Raw genomic sequence first — 20,166 nt, forward strand, 5'->3', positions numbered from 1 at the left:
TTTGCGGAAACTACCTCATGAACTGGAATCCATCGACTCTTGTCTTTTAGGCCTAAGATAATCTCCATTTTTTTTCAAGACCTATTTCCAGTAAGGATGGAAGCACAGATACTGCTATGAGTACCACGTCCTTGTCATTGGCCTCAATGATAATAATCTTTCTCCCATCAGTTGTTGTATGCTTGGCATGTACACGTATTTGAGCATCAGGTTCCTTATGACAACATTGGGTCACTGCATCCAGAAACTTCATTGTGTTGCTGATAGCATCTCCTTTTCTGATGATGGTGATTGTTATCTACGCTTCATACATGTTCTCTGCAAGGAAGTGAAACAGCTCGATCTTATTGCTTACTTTGTGTCTTACTTGTTCTGCTTACTTCTCCTATTTTTCTTTTTACTTTAACTTGTATTTCAGACTTGACTTTCTTTACTGTATACATCTAAGACAACGTTTGTCCACTCATACTGGTGACAGTATTCTACTTTTGGGATGATACTGTCTTTAGCATAGTCATAAAATGTCTTTGAAGTACATGGATATGAGTCATTGATAAGTGCTGATCTCAGGAATGACTCCATCTGCCTATGGTGCCCTGTCTTATATGTTCACTTGCACTTCAATAATTTCAACCATCTGTGATTTCTGACATGTATGAAGCTTGCCACTATCACTGAGAGATGAAGGGCGTGACTATTCTCGTGCTCCAATAATTTGTGGAACTCACACTTGTATTGGAAGGAGGTGAATAGTTGTGAGAATGATTGACAGTCATCTTTGAGGACTTTATACCTATAACTTATCTCAGCCCGAGGCTTATGTGAAGAAAGAATTTGGATTTTTTAGTGATTGGATGTTAGAAAAGACACTCATCTTCATCCTCTAGCCCTTCCATGAATGTGACCTCCTCTTTGTCTCGCCAGTGATATGTAGCTTCCATTTCACTCAGTTGTGTCTGCAATGTTCTTCTGTGTAGTACCAGTAGGTCGGCTGATTCCTCTTGGAATGGGTTGCTCATTTCCCACATCACTGCAGTGATTTCCCAATTTCATAGAATTATTTTTTGGCACTCAGCATCTGCTGATGTAGGTGGCACAATTCATACCAGAAATAACTACGTTTTTAAATACTTGACCACTAACTTTGTGAAAAGCGTCCATACACCTATGAAGAGCTTACAGGCCAGCTGTTTTTCTGTCACCTTTCATCACTGTGTTATTTTGCTTATTGTGTGCTTGATGAATTGCTAGGGTGCAGGAATCTCTTCCAGAATTTTGGACAATGAAGGTCCCTTTGTGAAACTCTAAGGGCATAACTGGATGTTGTTTATCAAGTGACATCATATCTCTTCAGGTGAATTGGTATCCAATGCATATAATTGACATTGTTATTTGCAAAGAGGTAAGTCACAGTACAAGTTAAAGTCACCTTCTCTGAAGGAGTGGATTAGGGTGAGTATGGTGAGCTCCATTTAGCACCCTGCACTAGTTATGAAGTTATTCACAATGAAGTAAGTCACATTTTAAGTCCCATGTACCACCCCGCATAATTTCTAATGTTATTCACAAAGAAGGAAATTGAAGTCACCTTCTCTTAAGGAGTGGATCAATGTCATGGTAAATGAGGTGAGCTTGAATCCATGTAGCACCCTGCACCAGTTCCAGAACTGGAAATGTGGTCTCTTTCTTCTTCATTGTTCACGCCAATCCTCAAAGGTTTTCCCTGATATGCCAGACTTCAGAGAGTTATCTTGGTATGTCTTTTTAATGAGCTTACACAAGCTACATCCAGTGATCGGGCATACTTGTCATGTCCTGGTGACACCAGATACAAACAGATAAGACTCTGCTGGCCCAAATAAGGCCACCTCTGCTTCCACAATACCACTGGGTCCAGCCACTGTCGTGTTAATGTTTGTATTGATCTAAGTGCAGGCATTTCTATATGAAGCCCTCTGAACATGATCACGAATTTGTTCTCTCCATACTCAGTATATGTCCAATGTATTTGTTTGGTCAGAGCATGCAATAGTTGGTCAGCAGCAATGACAGGTGTATGCCCTGAGTACAGGAGAGCCACTGTATCATGGATCTTTGCCATTGCATGCTTCATCGTTGCAGTAGAGTAAGCTTTGTCTCACCATAGAGGCATCATTGCTGAAATGCTTACTTCAAATGGTTGGCTTGCCATATCCTCCATGAGGAAGACTTCCTCTAACCAAGAGGCATCAGCCACTTCCTCCGTGAGGAAGACTTTGTACAACCAAGGATATTGTCAATTCAAGTGTGACAAGGTCGACTGTGGTGCTCGTAACAACTGAATTGCTACTAGAGAAGGTTTTGTGACATGTATGCTGGTTGATATTGGTATATGCTTGTGGATGTTTTGCCACTTTATTGAATTTAATTTCTGACTCCAGTTTGAGAGGCTCATATCCATTGCCAGCAATGTCCTTGCTTAAGTGTTGGAAAATAAACACACTCGTTCCCTGGGATGATGTTTGACCTGTGGTCACAGTCGGATTATGATCTATCCAAACAGCACTATGTAACAGTCTTTTTTTTTTACTTTGAAAAGGCATGACACTGCATGGAGATATGGTATACTTGAAACCATTCATGAAGTGTGATTAATAGGAGAGTTACCACTGTTTATTCGGTCATTTCTTTCACATAGAGTTTTTCTCTATCAGAGAGTAAATGTCAGGAAGAAGGAGTTCCCCAGGGTAGTGTGCTGCTGAGTGTGACCCTATTTGCACTAGCAATTAATAGGATATCATCAGTTATTCCACAAGATATCCTCTCTACACTATTTGTGGATGATCTCTCCCTATCATTGGCAATAGTTGAGAGAAAACTGCAACTCGCAATTGATAAAATTATTCAGTGGGCTGATATGAATGAGTTCAAGTTTTCAACAAGCAAAATTACTATTGTCCATTTCTGTTGTATCTTGGGAGTAAATCCAGACCCGGATATATAAATGAAAGGACAACGGATCCCATGTGTAGGCGAAGCTATATTTTAGGATTGATTTTCGAATGTAGGTTGACCTGGGTCCCACACTTGAAGATGTTAAAAGCTAAATATCTTGAGGCTCTGAATCTTTTGAAATATTGTCCCATACATCATGGGGGGCAGACCGTAAAATTATTTTAAAATTATACAAGGCCTTAATTTTTTCCAAAATTAGTTAGGGGTGTGAAATATATTCCTCAGCCACCCCAAACCGATTAAAGATATTAGATTCAATACATCATGCTAGTATTAGATTGTCCACAGAAGCGTTTAGAACCTCACCTATCCCAAGTCTTCTTGTTGATGCCAAAGATTTACCTCTAGATCATTACCGAATGTCTTCCATTATTCGGTACTGGTTTAGGTTACAAAGACTCCCCAACTCTTTAACTTTTCAGACTACAAGCCTTGTAAGGCACTCAACATGCTTTGAGTTGCACCCAAAATCTCTTCAACCTTATGGCTTTCGGGTAAAACAATTATGAAACAGTCTTGATATAATTAGAGGTAAGGTGCTTCCATTTAAGATATCATCAACCCCTCCTTGGAAATTACCAGAGCTATCTTTTTGTAAATATTTTACTGGTGTTAAAAAAAAAAATATGACTGAATTAGAAGCTAGGTCTCTTTTTATGGAACATTCTAAGGAACATAGGGAATCAACTTCTATATTTACTGATGGCTCCAAAACTGATGCTAGCATTGGATTTGGAGTATATAGTAGTTCTTTTAACTGTAGAGGTGCCCTTCTTCCAATATCTTCCATATTTAATGTAGAATTATATGGCATACTAATTACTATTGAGAAAATAGCATTAAAAGAGGAGGGCAATTTTACCATTTTTAGTGATTCAAGAAGTGTCCTTCAAGCTTTAGAAGGTTTGAATTCTAGTAACCCTTTAGTTTTAAAGATTTTAGAGTGGCTTTTAATCATTGGCCTGAAAGTTATAACAATTCGATTTTGCTGGGTTTTGGCACACGTAGGTGTGTCTGGAAATGAAGAGGCAGATTCACTGGCAAAGAGTGCTGCAGCCTAGTTGCTACCAGGAAGGTATCCCATTCTCTGTAATGATTTTTTACCAGCAATTAAGAATTTTATTTATAACATTATAACAACTGGCAACAGCATTAGGATAGTTTAACCAAAAATAAGATGAGAGAAATTGCGATTGTTATATCCCTTTGGAGATATGATGGGATGCCCCAAAAATAGGAGACTACTCTTTGTCGTCTCCGCATTGGTCTCACTCGGATGATACATAAGTTTCTGCTGACTGGCCAATACTTACCATATTGCGACGACTGTTTAATACCCTTGACAGTGAGGCATTTGTTGACTAAATGCCCCACTTATAGCACAGAAAAAAATAGATATCTTTTTGAGGCTCGGGGTCAAGATGGCAGGTTCATCCTTGCCAAGATCCTTGGACATGATGTGTCGTACAGTGCTAGTGGCATTTTTAAATTTATATCAGAAGCAGGTCTTCTTAATGCTATTTAACTTTTATAACATATTTCCTTTTCTGGTTTTATTTGAATATTCTTTTAATATTTATTTATAATAACGGATATTGGCGTCAATGACCTTTGATGTCAGGATGTCAGAGAACTTCAAATTAATCCATCAATCAGAGCCTGAAGACATTTAGCTTTTAATGCCTTTAAGTGAGGAACCCATGTAAGCCTAAAATCCAAAATCAATCCTAAAATTTTAGCTTCACCTACAAGTGCGATCCGTTGGCCTTTCATGTGTATATCCGGGTCTTGATGTACTCCCAGAATACAATAGAAATGGACAATAGTAGTTTTGCTTGTTGAAAACTTAAATCCATTTATATCAGCCAATGATTAATTTTGTCTATTGCGAGTTGTAGTTTTCTCTCAACCATTGTCATTCTAGCTCCAGAAAATGATGAGAGATCATCTACAAATAGTGTTGTGAGAATATCTTGGGGAATGACTGAGGATATCCCATTAATTGCTAAGTGCAAACAGGGTTACACTCAAGATACTACTTTGGGGAACTCATAATTCCTGACATTTCCTCTCAGATAAAGCTTCAACCACTCTCACTCAAAAAACTGTATGTGAAAAAAAAAAGGATTCAATAAACAGTGGTAGCTCTCCTCTTAATCCAAATTCATGAATGGTTTTAAGTATAACATATCTCCATGCAGTGTCATATGCCTTTTTAAGGTAAAAAAAATACTTACATTGTGCTGTTTGGAAGCAAAGGCTTCACAAATAGAGGACTCAAGTCGTATCAACAAATCAGTCGTTAAGTGCATTTCCTAAATCCACACTGGATAGGTGATAAAATACCCTTCTTTTCCAGGTACCACATCAGTCTTGCATTGACTATCTTCTCTATGATCTTATATAAACAAGATGTCAATGCAATTGGCCGATAGTTTGCAGCTAAAAACTTATTCTTTCCAGGTTTTAAAAAGGCTAAAATAATGGCTAGTTCCCAAACACTTGGATAACTATGATCATGCCATATTCTATTAACAATGCTTAAAATGAATAACTTGGTATTAACAAGTACATGTTTAATCATTGCATACGGAATTCCAGGGGCTGCATCATTACATATAGCAAGTGCAGAATCGAGTTCTCTTTCAGTAAAAAAGAGAATTGTATGACTCTTCCCTTGATGTTGCAAAATGTAAATTTTTTTTTCAATGCTCCTAAAATGGTAACCTGGAGCTGCTTCACTCTTGCATGATACGAGAAATGATCAGTCAGGGCATTGCTAACCTCGGTTGCTACTGTCACATACTGATCATTCACCCTCAACATCGGTCGTGGGTTTGGGGTGAATTTGTCTGCAATCTTTTTTACTTTCCTCCTTACAGAAGATGGTGGTATTCTACAATTAATGGAAGAAACAAAAGACACCCATGCCTGGCGCCTAGCTCCTTTATGGCACGATGGAATTGTGCTCTATATTTCTTGTATATAATTAAGTTCTCCTCAGTTCGGCGTCTGCGCAATCGAGTTAAAGACCTTCTTGTGACTCTATCCAAGGCAGTAGTTCTGAAGACCACCACGGGACTGGTCGTCGTTTGAATAATCCTGTGGTTTTGGGAACTGAATTAACTCCTGCAGTATGAAGGGTTCCAGTCTGTAAGTCTATGGCACATCATCAATATTTTTAAACTGTTCTGCATTCCCTTCAATTTTGCTTAGCTCATGAAATCTATCCCAGTCCACCTTGTCAAGGTTCCCTCGTGGCGATCTCTGTAAAGGTGAACCATTGTTGGTGTTTATAATGATTGGTGCATGATCACTAGTGAGCCAATCATCCCATGTCCTCCAATCAAAGTCAAGAAGGCAATTAGAGCTTGTGATTGATAATTCAATACATGACAACGTACTTGTCTGGACATGAAAGTCTGTAGGCTCTCCTGTATTAAAGAGCCCGCCATCCTCATTTTCCACAATTGATATAATATTGCCCCATGTGTTTGCTAAAACATCACCCCATGAAGGATGTGTACTACTCATATCTCCCAGTAAGAGAAAAGGTTGAGGGAGTTGTTGGATGACCTCTACTAAATTATCATACAAAATATTATCATTTGGAGGTAAGTACAGAGAGCATATTGTATATTTTCTGCCTATATCAATTTTTGCAACCACTGCCTGCAGGGGTATACGAATAGACAAAGGTATTTGGGGAACATCTTGACAAACATACATGAGACTTCCACCATGGCTCCCTGCTTGCTGATTTTATGGTGTTCTATAGCTAACATACTCTCGAGGACAAGGAGAGTTAACATCACGCTAACTTTCCTGTAGACATACAATTATGGGGGAATGTTTATGAATTAGGAGCTTAAGTTCTTCATATTTGGCCATTAAACCCTGACAATTTTATTGCAAAATGGAGGAGAAAACTATGGATTATTTCTGGAAAACATCTTGGATAAGGTCTTCCCACTAGCAGTTTTTAATCTAACACTATTACTTGTAGGTTTCTTCAGAGATGGTCTTGATATGTTGGGTTTTACATTTCTTGATTTTCTTTGTGTCCTTTTGATCTATTTGTTGAGGCGGGTGGTGAACCTCAACTTGAATTTCTGATTTATTCAATTTATCTTCTGGTTCATTAGAAACATCAACAGACAAAACATCAAATTTATTTGATGTCGTAACTTTAATGTTTCTAATGGAAGGGGAGAGAGAGATGGAGGTCTCTCTCTTTTACGAATAATAGATGCTAAGATTCTAGGTTTTTACACTTCTCCCACTACAGGTGCATCAGGTAAGCTGGTTTTGAATAGAACCTCAATCAAATCAGGCAAGGACATGGCCTGAGAGAGGTTTGTACTAGTTTTTGTGATGGGGAACGAAGGGTGTACAAAGATGGCCAATGCCCTAGTGTTGATACACCGTGGTAGAGCCTCAGGAGGCAATACGCATACCTTATCATTCAGCATTTTAGAAGATGGTATATTTCTTTTTCTAGAGCTATTGGCAGTACTAGGTGGGTTTGATTTTAATGCCTTAGCATGGCTATTTGATTTATTTAGTAGTCTTTTGGCATGTCCCACACTTATATGTTCTAAATTAGAATTTTAAGGGCAGCTTCTTCCTACTTATACAGCTCACAGCTCTTGTCTGTGGATTTATGATTCAAGTTGCAATTTAAACATCTCTCTCCAAGTGCACATTCTCCATGTTAAGATTTGGAGCAAATACCACACATTTTCTCATTTTTGCAAACTTTAGACAGGTGTCCAAATTTAAAACAATTAAAACACTGCAGTGGCTTCTGCTTGATTGATCGTACTTTAATCATTTTGTTTTCAATAGTAATATTGAAAGGTACATCAGCATCCTGGAAAGTAAGGATAATCATTGATGTACCTAGGACTTTGTGAACTTTCTATACATTCATTGGACACATGGCCTCTATCTCCTCCTCTGTAAATTTATACAGATATCTGTTAAAAGCTACTCCCCTTCCGTAACTAAAATTTAGATGCAGTTTGACATCTAACTTAATATCATTAGTTGTTTTAGGTTGGAAAGTATTACAGATTGTATGCTTGATTTGGCATAGATAAGGAAACTATTTTTTTCCAAAACGAGATATATCTCCCAGTGCAATAGTTCCTACTTTATTCAGAATTAATTTGCATATTTTAAAATAATTTCCTGTAACTCCCTTTGATTCAGCTACAAGCCACTTTGGTGATTTTGGCTTTCTCTGGGAAGGCATAACTAAATCCTTGTCTTTTTCCAACCAGTCGGCAGGCCTATATACATCCAAATCATTTGGTACCTTATCGCAGAGAGCAGCCATGACATTAAAGTTTTTAATTCTAATATTATTCATGTTAATTACTGTATTGCTTTAAATGCTTCATCATGATTACTGTAAGATATCCATGGATCCCATTTATTATCTTCAAGTCTCATTCTTATTTCTTTTATACATCCATAGCACTCAAATGCTTTATATAGAATATCATAGTTGTGTCTATTGGAATTTGGGTAATATGAAGGATTCGAAGTTTCCTCGTGTTACCCAAATTACTCAATTTTGGAATATCAGTAGAATGGTCCTTTCCAGTTCCGAGGTCATCAACAGAAGCTTCCCTTAGAGACTTGCCAGAGGTTGTCAACAGTGCCGGGGAATGGGGGTCCGTTGTTTGAAGAGTCCATTAAGATAGGGTTGAGATTAGAATTAGGAAGTTTGATTTGCCTGCTCATGAATACTAAGGCATCACACGTCAGAAAGGAAATTTGCACTCTCCACTATCGGCACAATGTGAGTATACTTTCCAGATGGTCCACTCCATACCCTACCCAAAGGATAGCATCAAAACAGTTCTAGAGGCATAGGTGTAAGCTAAACCCACCGGTTAGGGCTGAGACCAAGAAACTATGGAATCATCCTCCCTATATCTGTAATGATGGACTTTCAGCCAAAAGCTAAGAATCCTACCCCAAGCATTGGATCCCCCTGGATTCTAAAGACCTAACACTTGAGAATAGTTCTGCCAAAAAGCTCCAAACCATCTTCCGGATAGCTGAGATTATCCAATACTCTCACATATAGCTTTGAGCGCAAATACCTCCCAACCGTGAAACCTCCTCCCATTCATCAAAGCAGGCAGCAATAACGGATGTAGACATATCCACGCCAGTGGCAATAACGTATGTAGAAACATCCACGCCATTAAAAAAAAAAAAAAAAAAAAAAAAAAAAAAGCATACATATATACTGTATGTACATATATACACATATAAATATGGGAAATTTAACTCATAGAGTTGGGACAGCAACACAAAAGAAAGTTTATAGAATTATGAGAAGGTCGAAGTAATATTAAGAGGAAGAAAAAGATGAGTGAGAGGGTAATTTAGATTTGAACTGGGGGAGCAATTTCTCCAAGTTCGAGAGCCCTCTTGCCCGTCACTAAGTTTCAACACAGGAATGATATGCCGTGCTGAAGCTCAATGACTTCATCAAGGCATTCTCTCATTAAGAGGGCCAACTATGGGTGATTTCTATTCATCAGCCTCTCATTGTCCTTTTACATTTTGAATAGTCACTTTCACAATACTTCTCAAAACCTTCAATAATAGCCCCAAGACTGCCTTCACTTCAAACAGCTTCTTTCCATTCATGTCTTTGTTATGTTTAGTTGTTAACTTTTCTGCACCTACTTCCACCTTTGAGTTTTTTACCCTTTTTCAATTCGTTATAACTATTCAATGCTCGGATATCTGCTTTCCCATTTGCACTGATGACTTTAACTCTTTCATTACTGCCTCTCTTTGCTAACTTTCAAATTTTCAAAAGGTTTATTGATTCGCTTGAGTTTCCCCTATCAATACTACATCATCTTCAAATATCGACAACTTCACAACATTCGTGATTCACCTATATCTACTGGTCATTATCAGTACTTTCATTACTTCATCCCTGAAAACATATCGCAACTTTGTCTCAAACTGTTAACCAAACCACATAGCGTCTTCTTTCCTTATTCTAAAATGCTTTATCTTATGATAAAAACTATAAAAGGGTGGTCAGACATTCAATGATACTGTAACTCCTACTGCTCTATATCTTAACACTCCTCCTACTGCTCTATATCTTAACACTCGAGGCAACTCGTGGTTATATACTGACTTTTACATTTTATTTACCAAGAGCCAAAACATCCAAATTCCTCTTCTTGAGCCAGTCCTAGATTTCTATTCTCTCTCTCTCTCTCTCTCTCTCTCTCTCTCTCTCTCTCTCTCTCTCTCTCTCTCTCTCTCTCTGGACTCAACTGGAGTTCCAAAATATTGACTAAGCTACAGTTCATTTAAGTAGAGAATTGGATAAAGAGACTGTAAATCAACCATTGCAGGTTGCAGCAAGTGTAGAGAAAAAGTGAGCTGACTCAATTTACTATATAAATTAGAGCCATAAGACCCCGCCCTAAGGCCTGGAAGACTATTCAGCAAAGAAATGAAAATGGTGGAAAACCATACCATTGCAGTACATAGTAAAAACCTAATGGTTGGACAGTAAGATGGACGAAAGGAAGTGAAAACACAGGTATGGTTGAAAGGTAAATACTACTGTTAGTGCAGCCAGGGGCTGAAAGGACTGCAAAAGCCTTTCAGGAAGGGGCACATTACAACGCTCGAGATGCAATGATAACACAATCTAAAATTAAGAAGTTCGTGCCTGTGGTAGAAGAAATCCATGCCATAGAATAAAGGAGAGCCGTGAGGATGTAATTTTCATCCCTCGATGTTGAAACTATTCAAAAGATATTCTCTCTTCACAACCCTTCATATCATCCTTTACCAAGATCACTTCTCGATTTGAAAGTTGATAGAGGAATTACAATCCTGTGGATGTTGAATCATGGTAAAACTTTAAAGGATGATTAATTTACAAATTTCCTCCTTCGGACATTTAGAAAATGGGCATGGTAAAACTTTAAAGGATAATTAATTTACATATTTCCTCCTTTGGACATTTAGAGAATGGATCTATTATGTAATTATACAGTACTAGCACGAGAGAAAATATGCTTTGAGGCTGTTAATTTGAAGGCATATCCATTTCACTGACTTTACTTCTAAGCCACGTGCAGTTTAAGACAAGGACAGAAATATATGCAAGCAAAAAACAAACGAAATAACTATTCCAACCTCACCAGAAATGGTGTTAAAAGTGCGCTATTAACATGATCGCCTTTTCTTTGACCAACTGAATGTTAAGGTTTTTAGTTTGTTCCATGACAGCAGCCTTGATAGTATGTTTCTTACAACCTCAAGAATATTTCCAGATGAGCATTGTCCTCCCAGTTAGTCCAGAAAAAACCTTTATTTTCATTTTCTCATCACATGGCATTGGGGAAGTCAGATTCTCATGTAATTCAAAGACGTGCTTATTAACTCAGTAATCTTTATACCTAAAAGAGGGAGGAAATGAAACTTTTCTCATTTACATTCCAATTTGATGTTGTGAATGAGAGAATAGAGCGAATGGTTCCAATTATCTTCCAGTTTGTTAATATCACCCAGAAAGCAGTGCCATGGTTCAGATAGGAAAAGGTTAATTAAATCCCTTTTCCGTATAATAGTGTATGTACACACACACATATATATATATATATATATATATATATATATATATATATATATATATATATATATATTTTGGGCTCAAGCCATGTCGTCCTGATGGAAGTTCCTATAGGGTAGCTTCCTAGGGTATATTACAACTACGGCGATATTCCCAGAGAATTTACCTTAAGGTACCCAGAATTCTAACTCCTGGAGCGAATATCCCTAATGAAAGGGATATCGCGACATATCAGAGGACGTATTCTTGACACGCCACATGGCAATCTGCACCCCAAACAGAGATAACACATCGTGGGGTCAATTGGCAAGAAAACGAAAACGGGAAAGAAAAAGGGGGAGCCGCTCCCAAGGCTTCCTCTTCTCCAGTTTCGTAAGCGTGCCTGGCGCCAATCCTGGCGCCATCTGTATTCCTTTTTGCGTAGCTTAACAACTCGGTGTTTTTTCCTGTGTTTCTCGCAAATCTTGGATTTATTCAGCTTTTCATGGCTTCTCCAACTTCGTCGGCCTCTGATAAGTTGAGTACCATTTCTTTTATGTATAAATGTAGGCTCTTGGTAAATTTTTGAGTGATTAATAGTATTAATCTTTGTTACAAGAGCCGTTGCCTACCGGAGGCGTCATGGACGCTGTCGCTCGCTAGGTATGAGTTTTAGTTAGCCAGAGCGACATTCCCGGTTGTTTTGCTTTAATAAATTTTAGCTACCGTATATTTCCACGTATAAGGCGACCTTTATATAAGACGAGGTACAAAATTAGAGCAACTTTTTATGAATTTATCTCATATCGGTAGTATAAGACGACTGCTCAATCGTAAAACCATCTGTGTATAGCCTAGGCTAGCTTTTGCAACTCCAGGTATCTTATGAAATATAGGTTATGTAAAGAGGATGATATTACTGTAGCCTTATAAATTCGAAATCATTGAAATAATAAAGTACCATAAATCCTTTATCATTGTTTTCCTAGAACACACGTCACCTACCCTGCATTGTTTTGTTTACGCTTATCAGCTGCTTGCGTACTAAATGCCCGTTCCTCCTCTTTTTCTTCTTCTTTTACCATTTCTTCTTCTTTCTCAAAACAACCGCCAACAATACGATAATGACCTATTATGGTGTTTGTATGACTTAACTGTTCTAAACAATTAGAAACCTAACTGTTCTAAACAATTAGAAACCTGATGTATTAATGGCCGTTTGCAATAACAAAATACCGCTATAAACAAAACTGTAATGACAACAATCTTAACGGTACAATCGTTACAATATTCCAAACAGTTAGCCTACGATAAAAAGTTTTCCACTAAATACTTTATTATTCAGTTTGTTTGTAACTTCTATCCAAACCAGCCAATTTTTTTTTTCTAATTTGTACCCATATCAAGCATGGAACCTCCAGCAAAGAGAAGGAAATATGAAGCAAGTTTCAAATTAAAAGTTATACAAGTGGCCAAGGACTCGAACAACTGTGCTGCTGCAAGAAAGTTCGATGTAACTGAGAAGATGGTACGAGAATGGAGAAAGAAGGAGGATGATCTAAGGAAAATGCCTGCCAAAAAATGTGCAATGAGAAGTGGAACCACTTCCTGGCCGAAACTGGAAGACGACATTGCGGAATGGGTAACCCAGCAGAGAAAAGATGGCTACATTATAACCAGAAATAAAATAAAATCACATGCTTTGAAATGGGCCAAGTCAAACAAAGAAGAAAGTAAAGATTTCAAAGCGACAGTGGGATGGTGTAACCGTTTCATGAATAGGAAAAATTTAGTTATACGAGAAAAAACAAAAATCGCCCAGAAACTCCCGAGAGATCTCGATCACAAAGTAACCAGTTTTCACCAATTCATCATTCAGTTAAGGAAAAAGCATCAATTTCCATTGTCACTTATTGGAAATATGGACGAAACTCCATTAAATTTTGACATGCTTGGTAACAAAATGGTGGATTTGAAAGGAGTCAAAACAGTACACGTTAAAAGTACGGGACACGAGAAGACAAGATTTACGGTGGTATTATCCTGTATGGCTGATGGTACAAAATTGAAGCCTATGGTTATTTTCAAACGTAAAACAAAACCTAAAATAAGTTTTCCTCCAGGTGTTTTTGTTCATTTTCATGAGAAAGGTTGGATAGATGAGACTGGTGTAAAATTATGGATTGAGAATATTTGGAACAGACGACCAGGTCGCATGCGAAACGAACGCAGCTTGTTGGTATGGGATATGTTTAGGAGTCATTTAACACCGAATTCTAAAACTCGGTTAGCGCGAAGCAATACTGATATTGCTGTTATTCCAGGGGGTTTAACTTCTGTACTACAGCCACTTGATGTAAGCTTAAACAAGCCATTTAAAGATTATGTGAGGGAACTTTGGAATGAGTGGATGATGACTGGCGAAAAGTCTTTTACGAAAGGTGGACCTATGTGTAGTGCCTCACTTGATGTGCTTTGCGAATTTGTGATAAAAGCATGGGATAATGTAAAGGTGGAAACTGTTATAAAATCTTTTAAAAAATGCGGGATCTCAAATGCCCTGGATGGGAGTGAAGACAATTTAGTGTACGAGAGCGACGACGAAGCCGAAGTCGAATCACCGGAACCGGACTGGAATCCATATGATGATGGTATTTGTGATGAATCGCCTGATATGTTCGAGCAGCTGTTCGAAACCGACAGTGATGACTGTGACGAGTTTTATGGGTTTGATGTTTAATATTAATTGAAAATAAAGTTTTACAATTTTTTAAGTTTTAAATGGAATACTGTGATGTGCCGTCATTTTTATTGAGAAATAAAGGTTGTACCATTTTTAATCTAAAATTTTTTATTTGTAGCTAAATATAATAATCATTTTTAAATAAATAAGTATTATGATATCCAATATGTTATTACTATCGTAATTAACACTATCACTAAAATTACTGAAAGGTTAGCGAGAGAAAAGGCTGCTAACAACGCAACCAATACTCGATGTTTACATTTTCTCAGCTGTGCTCGTATGATTAAAGTTGGTATCAGATATGAAATTATTACTCAAATTTATTATTTATGCCATTTTTGTAGATATGCCAATAAAATATAAGGGTAAAATGGTTTTATTACTTTTATTATACATTTATATATTAATGTAAATCATTTCACGTGTGTCGGTGGTTATCGCACCTCAACCTAGGCTAGCCTAGTGATAAACCGGACATAGAATTGAAGGTGTCATTTTTATAACGGTAGTATAAGACGACCCCCCATTTTTAATGGTTAAATTTTGGAATACAGGGTCGTCTTATACGCGGAAATATACGGTATTTAGCGTTACATAGGATTTCCTTTCGTGCTTTTAGTATTATTTTGGCGAAGTATTCGCCAACTCTGGCCTACGCTAGGCCATGTAGCCTAGTCGTTTGGTCCTAGTACTTCCTGCATGATTTTGGTTTTCCGAGTGTTTTAAAATTTTATTGAAGCTTTAGGCTGTTTTTTTATACATTTAAGATTATGTTGAATATTTCCAAGAAAGTATACGAGTGAGTTTCGGTGATTTAGGTAATCGATTCTCTTGGTGCCTAGGCTAAGTTGCTTATGGAGCCTTAGTATACTTTCTCATACTCCCCGGTTGCTTTCTTTTCTTCGGAGAAGGTATGCAATCCCTTTCCCTCTGTTTAAGCCTTGGGCTTAACCCTAAGTGGTTTATCTGACTTAACTTTCGATAAAACTATACTGGGGTGTTACTGTACCTCCCTGTTCCAGTAAGTCTGGTTTCAGAGAGGGACAGAACAACAGAGTTTTTAGTCTGAGTCTGTGTTTGTCTGGCTTGGGGTGGAGTCTCCCTCGCTGGCCTGACACAGACATAGGAAGCTTAGCCTCCTTAGGTCACTACCAAAGGTTTCTGTACAAGATGATTCCTTCTTTTGTGATCTAGCAGACTAGTCCTTGTTGCTGTTCTCGGTGGGAAGATAAGATCCTTTCCCTGGGAGTAGCAACACCTTCCTTGCTTTGGTTCATTGGGAGCTGGCAAGTATTGCTGGCATTCCTCCTTGGATCTCCCTTAGGCTAAGATGAGTTTTCTTGGCTGCGGGTGATTCTTCACTAAAGCAAGGTTGGTAGGACCCTCTTTTGTCCCTTCCCCCTCTATCTCTGTAATGGCCTAGCCTTTACAGTACTGTACGTCATTCTACATCTGGACCTAGGATAGGTTAGGATGTGGAATTGACTCAGTCCCTTGCCGGCTGGCAGAGTCTGCCGGCCGGCAAGGGTCTTCTGCTTTGAGTGCTGCCCGGACCTCCCTTGGTCCCTCATCCATGCCTGCCTGTAGAGCCAGACGGCACTGGTCAGGAAGCCTGAATTAGATTCTCCCCTTCCTTATATGCACTCTTTCGGATTGCCGGGCTTGGAGGTAGTTTACGCTCTTATCCCGGCATCCATTCTGTTTTCTTCTAGTGCTGCACCCGACCCGGCTGCCGGCCTATGAGGCCGGCAGCCGGGCAGTCGTAGTCCTCAGGTTCTTTTGCTGCTGGCCGGCATCGGTTGTTTACCTTTGCCGGCCGGCTAATGTCAGCCCTTGTCTGCCGGTCGCTATGAGCAGTGGCCAGCAGCCGGGTACTACCTTGTGTAGTTGCCGGCCGACATTGGCTGTTGCCGGCCGGCAGTTACTGCCGGCCGGCACATGCATTTGAACCAGCGTTCTGCCGCCTTATAGCTGTTAAGTAGTATACTTTAAAGCTAGTTATGGTGTGTGCCGGCCGGCACATAACCTTCTATACTGTACCAGTATTCTTCAGTATAACATATACTGTAAGAAGAAAACTATAGTATAAGTTTTGGTACAGCACTGTGTGTTCTAACACTTTTGTGTTGTCTTGCACAGCCCTTTGGTGTTGCCTTACAGATAAGAAAGTGAGTTCTTTCTTGTCTATTATCCAGGATTTTAAAATCATTGCTTAGGTGTGAGCTACACCTGTTTCCTCTGGAAACTTTTCATTGGTTATTCTAGAAGAGATTAACCATACGATTTTATTATCTGGAAGGCTGCAACAATTGGTTGTGAAGGAAACACAAGTGTGTGTCTTTCCTTTCTGATTTGTTATGCTAAACTGTGCATATCCAGTGATACGTAGTTCACTTGATACTCATGGAAATTTCTTCTCTTTACAGGAGGACCCTCCTAAGTGCGGAAGTGTTTTCTGCAACGTCCGCAGTAAGAAACTCTGCGGACATGAGTTTTGTAGGAGGCACGCAGCATGCGCTGTCTCCAAGGGTGATCTCCAGTATTGGGACCCTCAGGTATGTACCGTGTGCACTAACCTGATTACTGAGGCCTTTGATTCCCCTAGGACGGCGGAATCAAGGGATATAGCAAGGGAGAAGCTTCGTACCTGGGTAAGGGGCTTCCAGAAGAACACCTCTGGACCTTATCTTCCAAGTGAGAAGATGAGGGCGTATCTTTTCCCTAGGGCATCAGCTGATGCAGTGATTACCCAGCCTCAAGAGGAGATCCCCCAAGTTCAGATCCAGGTGGATGCTGAAGTCGCGGTCGCTTTGCAAGACATCCAGTTGGATGACAGGATGTCTGACGTGGACGAGCGTCTGGAGGAAGACCTCCTGGCAGGAGGCCAGGATGAAGTTCAAGCCCCAGACATTGTAGAGGAAGAGGCCGACGAGGTGTCGGCTACTCCGGTTCAGATCCCGGAGCCTATTCCCTCAACATCGTCCGCTCTCCCAGTAGAGCTGGGACAGGCCTTCTCCTCCATTGTTGGAATGATCCAACAAATGCAGAAGGAGAATCAGGAGAAGGCGGCTGCAATGGAACTGCAGACGCAGAGGCTTGCAGCATCACATGGGCCCCAGAAAAGGCTCAATGTGAAAGACCTTCCCTTGTGCTCAGATGCTAACCTGTGGAGGTATGCTGAGCACATGCCGATGACGACTGGAAAGATCGTCATCTCGGATAAGTTGGGTTCAGTTCCCCTAGAGAAGGTGGAATTCTGGCCCAGCAAGGGGTCATATCCGGACTGTTATGTCCGGCTGAGGAAGGAACCAGCTTCAAAGGAGTAGACAGAGCCGAAGGAGGTCATAGTGATGGACCATGCTAAGGCTCAAGCTTTGCTTTCATCCTCGATGAAAGAGAGGGGCTTCACGAACTCAAAGGTAGCTGCATTGAGTAAGAAGCTCCCTTCCTTTGTGTCCTCTCCTGCTAGAGCCTTCCCCTTTTTACAGAAAGGGTTTGCGGCTGTACTAAAAGCAGTCGAGGCCGGCAAGCCTTGCCCCTCCCTGGAGGAGTGTAAACCCTTGTCGCTGGCCCTGCCTATGGACCACAAAGACTGGAAGGACGTCCATCTTACCTTCTCAGTTGGGAAGTTGGAGGCTGATATTGCCGGACGTCAGTTCGGCGAGGACCTCCCTAAGCTGTCTGACTTTCTTTTGCGGAGAGAGCTCGAGACAAAAGAAAGACTGGCTGCCTCAATGTCTCTTCAGACTACTCTTGAGACGATGGCAAGTGACCCCAAGGTCCATGAAATGTTCATGGTAGTGGCCAAGACTCATCTGGCCACAGTGACGAAGGATCTTTATAGCTTCGTCAGGGCGAGGAGAGCTTGTAGGGAGTTCGTGTTCACCTCGGCTACGGTGAGGCACGAGCCAAGGAAACTAATCTCCTCCAACATTTGGGGCAAAGACCTCTTCCCTACCAAATTGGTCAAAGAAGTTGTTAATAAGGCCGCCACGGAGAATAGAAACCTTCTCCAGAAGTGGGGCCTGGCTATGAAAAGAAAGTCTTCCCCGGATGAGGGTCCTCAACCAAAGAGGAAGACTATGAGGACTAGGCTACCGTCTTAGCCAGCCAAGCCTCTTAGACAGCAACAGCAACTGCAATTGCCATTGCCTTCAGTGCCCCAGATGGTGGCACAAACCCCGACCACATTCCAGTGGGTACCCCAGGCCGTGTCGACACAGTCCACGGCATTCACCCCAACGTTCGAAGGGCAGTCTACTTCCTTTCGAGCAAAGCCTAGAGGAGCAGCCAGAGGCTCGTCTAGGCGCCCCTCAAGGGGAAGGGGATTCAGAGGTGGTCGCGGTCAGGGAGGCAAGACCTCAGGACGGCAGTCCAAGTGAGATGATGCCGGTAGGAGGGAGACTTCAGAATTTTCGGGATCGGTGGACCTTCGATCCCTGGGCCCACAGCCTACTCAAGAACGGACTGGGCTGGAGCTGGTACAGCACTCCACCCCCGTGTCCTCGGTTTTTCCAACACTCCACCCCCGTTCTGGAGGAGTACGTCCAAGAACTGTTGGAGAAAAAAAGTGATCCGAAGGGTGAAGTCCATCAAATTCCAAGGGAGGCTGTTTTGTGTTCCCAAGAAAGACTCGTAAAAGCTCAGAGTCATTCTGGACTTGTCGCCACTCAACAAGTTCATAGTGAATTGCAAGTTCAAGATGCTAACACTGCAACACATAAGGACCTTACTGGTCAAGAGGGCATATTCCGTCTCCATAGACTTGTCAGACGCCTATTGGCACGTTCCAATCAACCGTCGACTCTCCCCCTACCTAGGGTTCAAGCTACAACGAAGACTATACGCCTTCAGAGCCATGCCATTCGGGCTAAATATAGCCCCAAGGATCTTCACGAAGCTTGCGAGCGTAGCTCTCAAACAATTACGCCTAAAGGGAATTCAGGTAGTAGCCTACCTGGACGACTGGCTGGTGTGGGCAGCATCCGAGACAGAATGCTTGCAAGCTTCCAGTCAAGTGATCCAGTTCCTAGAGTATCTAGGCTTCAAGATCAACAGAAAAAAGTCTCGACTTTCTCCATCTCAAAAGTTCCAGTGGCTGGGAATCCACTGGGACCTAATGTCACACCGTTTCTCCATCCCGGCGAAGAAAAGGAAGGAGATAGCGGGTTCTGTCAAGCGACTTCTAGATTCCGAAAGGATATCAAGACGCGAACAGGAGAGGGTACTGGGTTCTCTCCAGTTTGCGTCGGTGACAGACCCAGTGCTAAGAGCACAGCTAAAGGATGCAACCTGAGTTTGGAGAAGTTATGCATCAAACGCGCGAAGAGATCTGAGAAGACCAGTTCCGCTTCGGCTACGTACTCTTCTCAGGCCTTGGTCCCAAGCCAGACATCTAAAGAAGTCGGTTCTTCTTCAGCCACCTCCCCCGTCGGTGACAATTCACTCAGATGCCTCGAAGGAGGGATGGGGAGGTCACTCTCATCGGAAAAAAGTCCAGGGGACTTGGTCCAAGCTATTCAAGACCTTTCACATAAACTTTCTAGAAGCTATGGCAGTGCTCCTTACCTTAAAGAAAGTTTCCCCGCGTCACTCGATCCACATAAGGTTGGTGATGGACAGCGAGGTAGTTGTGAGATGCTTGAATCGACAAGGATCGAGGTCACCACCTCTCAACCAGGTGATGTTGGCCATCTTCCGATTGGCGGAAAAGAAGAAGTGGTACCTGTCGGCAGTTCACCTTCAAGGAGTCCGCAATGTGACAGCGGACGCTCTATCCAGGTTCACACCGATAAGAGTCGGAATGGTCCTT

General features: G+C 40.8%; 1 protein-coding gene across 1 annotated transcript in view; it reads left to right on the plus strand.

Moving 5' to 3' along the window:
• LOC137637809 (uncharacterized) overlaps positions 1-20,166 on the plus strand; it is a 34,701-nt gene that overhangs the window by 6,394 nt on the left and 8,141 nt on the right. The gene's annotated exons all lie outside the window — the stretch shown is intronic.

This window comes from Palaemon carinicauda, chromosome 3 (assembly GCF_036898095.1).
Source record: "Palaemon carinicauda isolate YSFRI2023 chromosome 3, ASM3689809v2, whole genome shotgun sequence".
Lineage (NCBI taxonomy): Eukaryota > Metazoa > Arthropoda > Malacostraca > Decapoda > Palaemonidae > Palaemon > Palaemon carinicauda.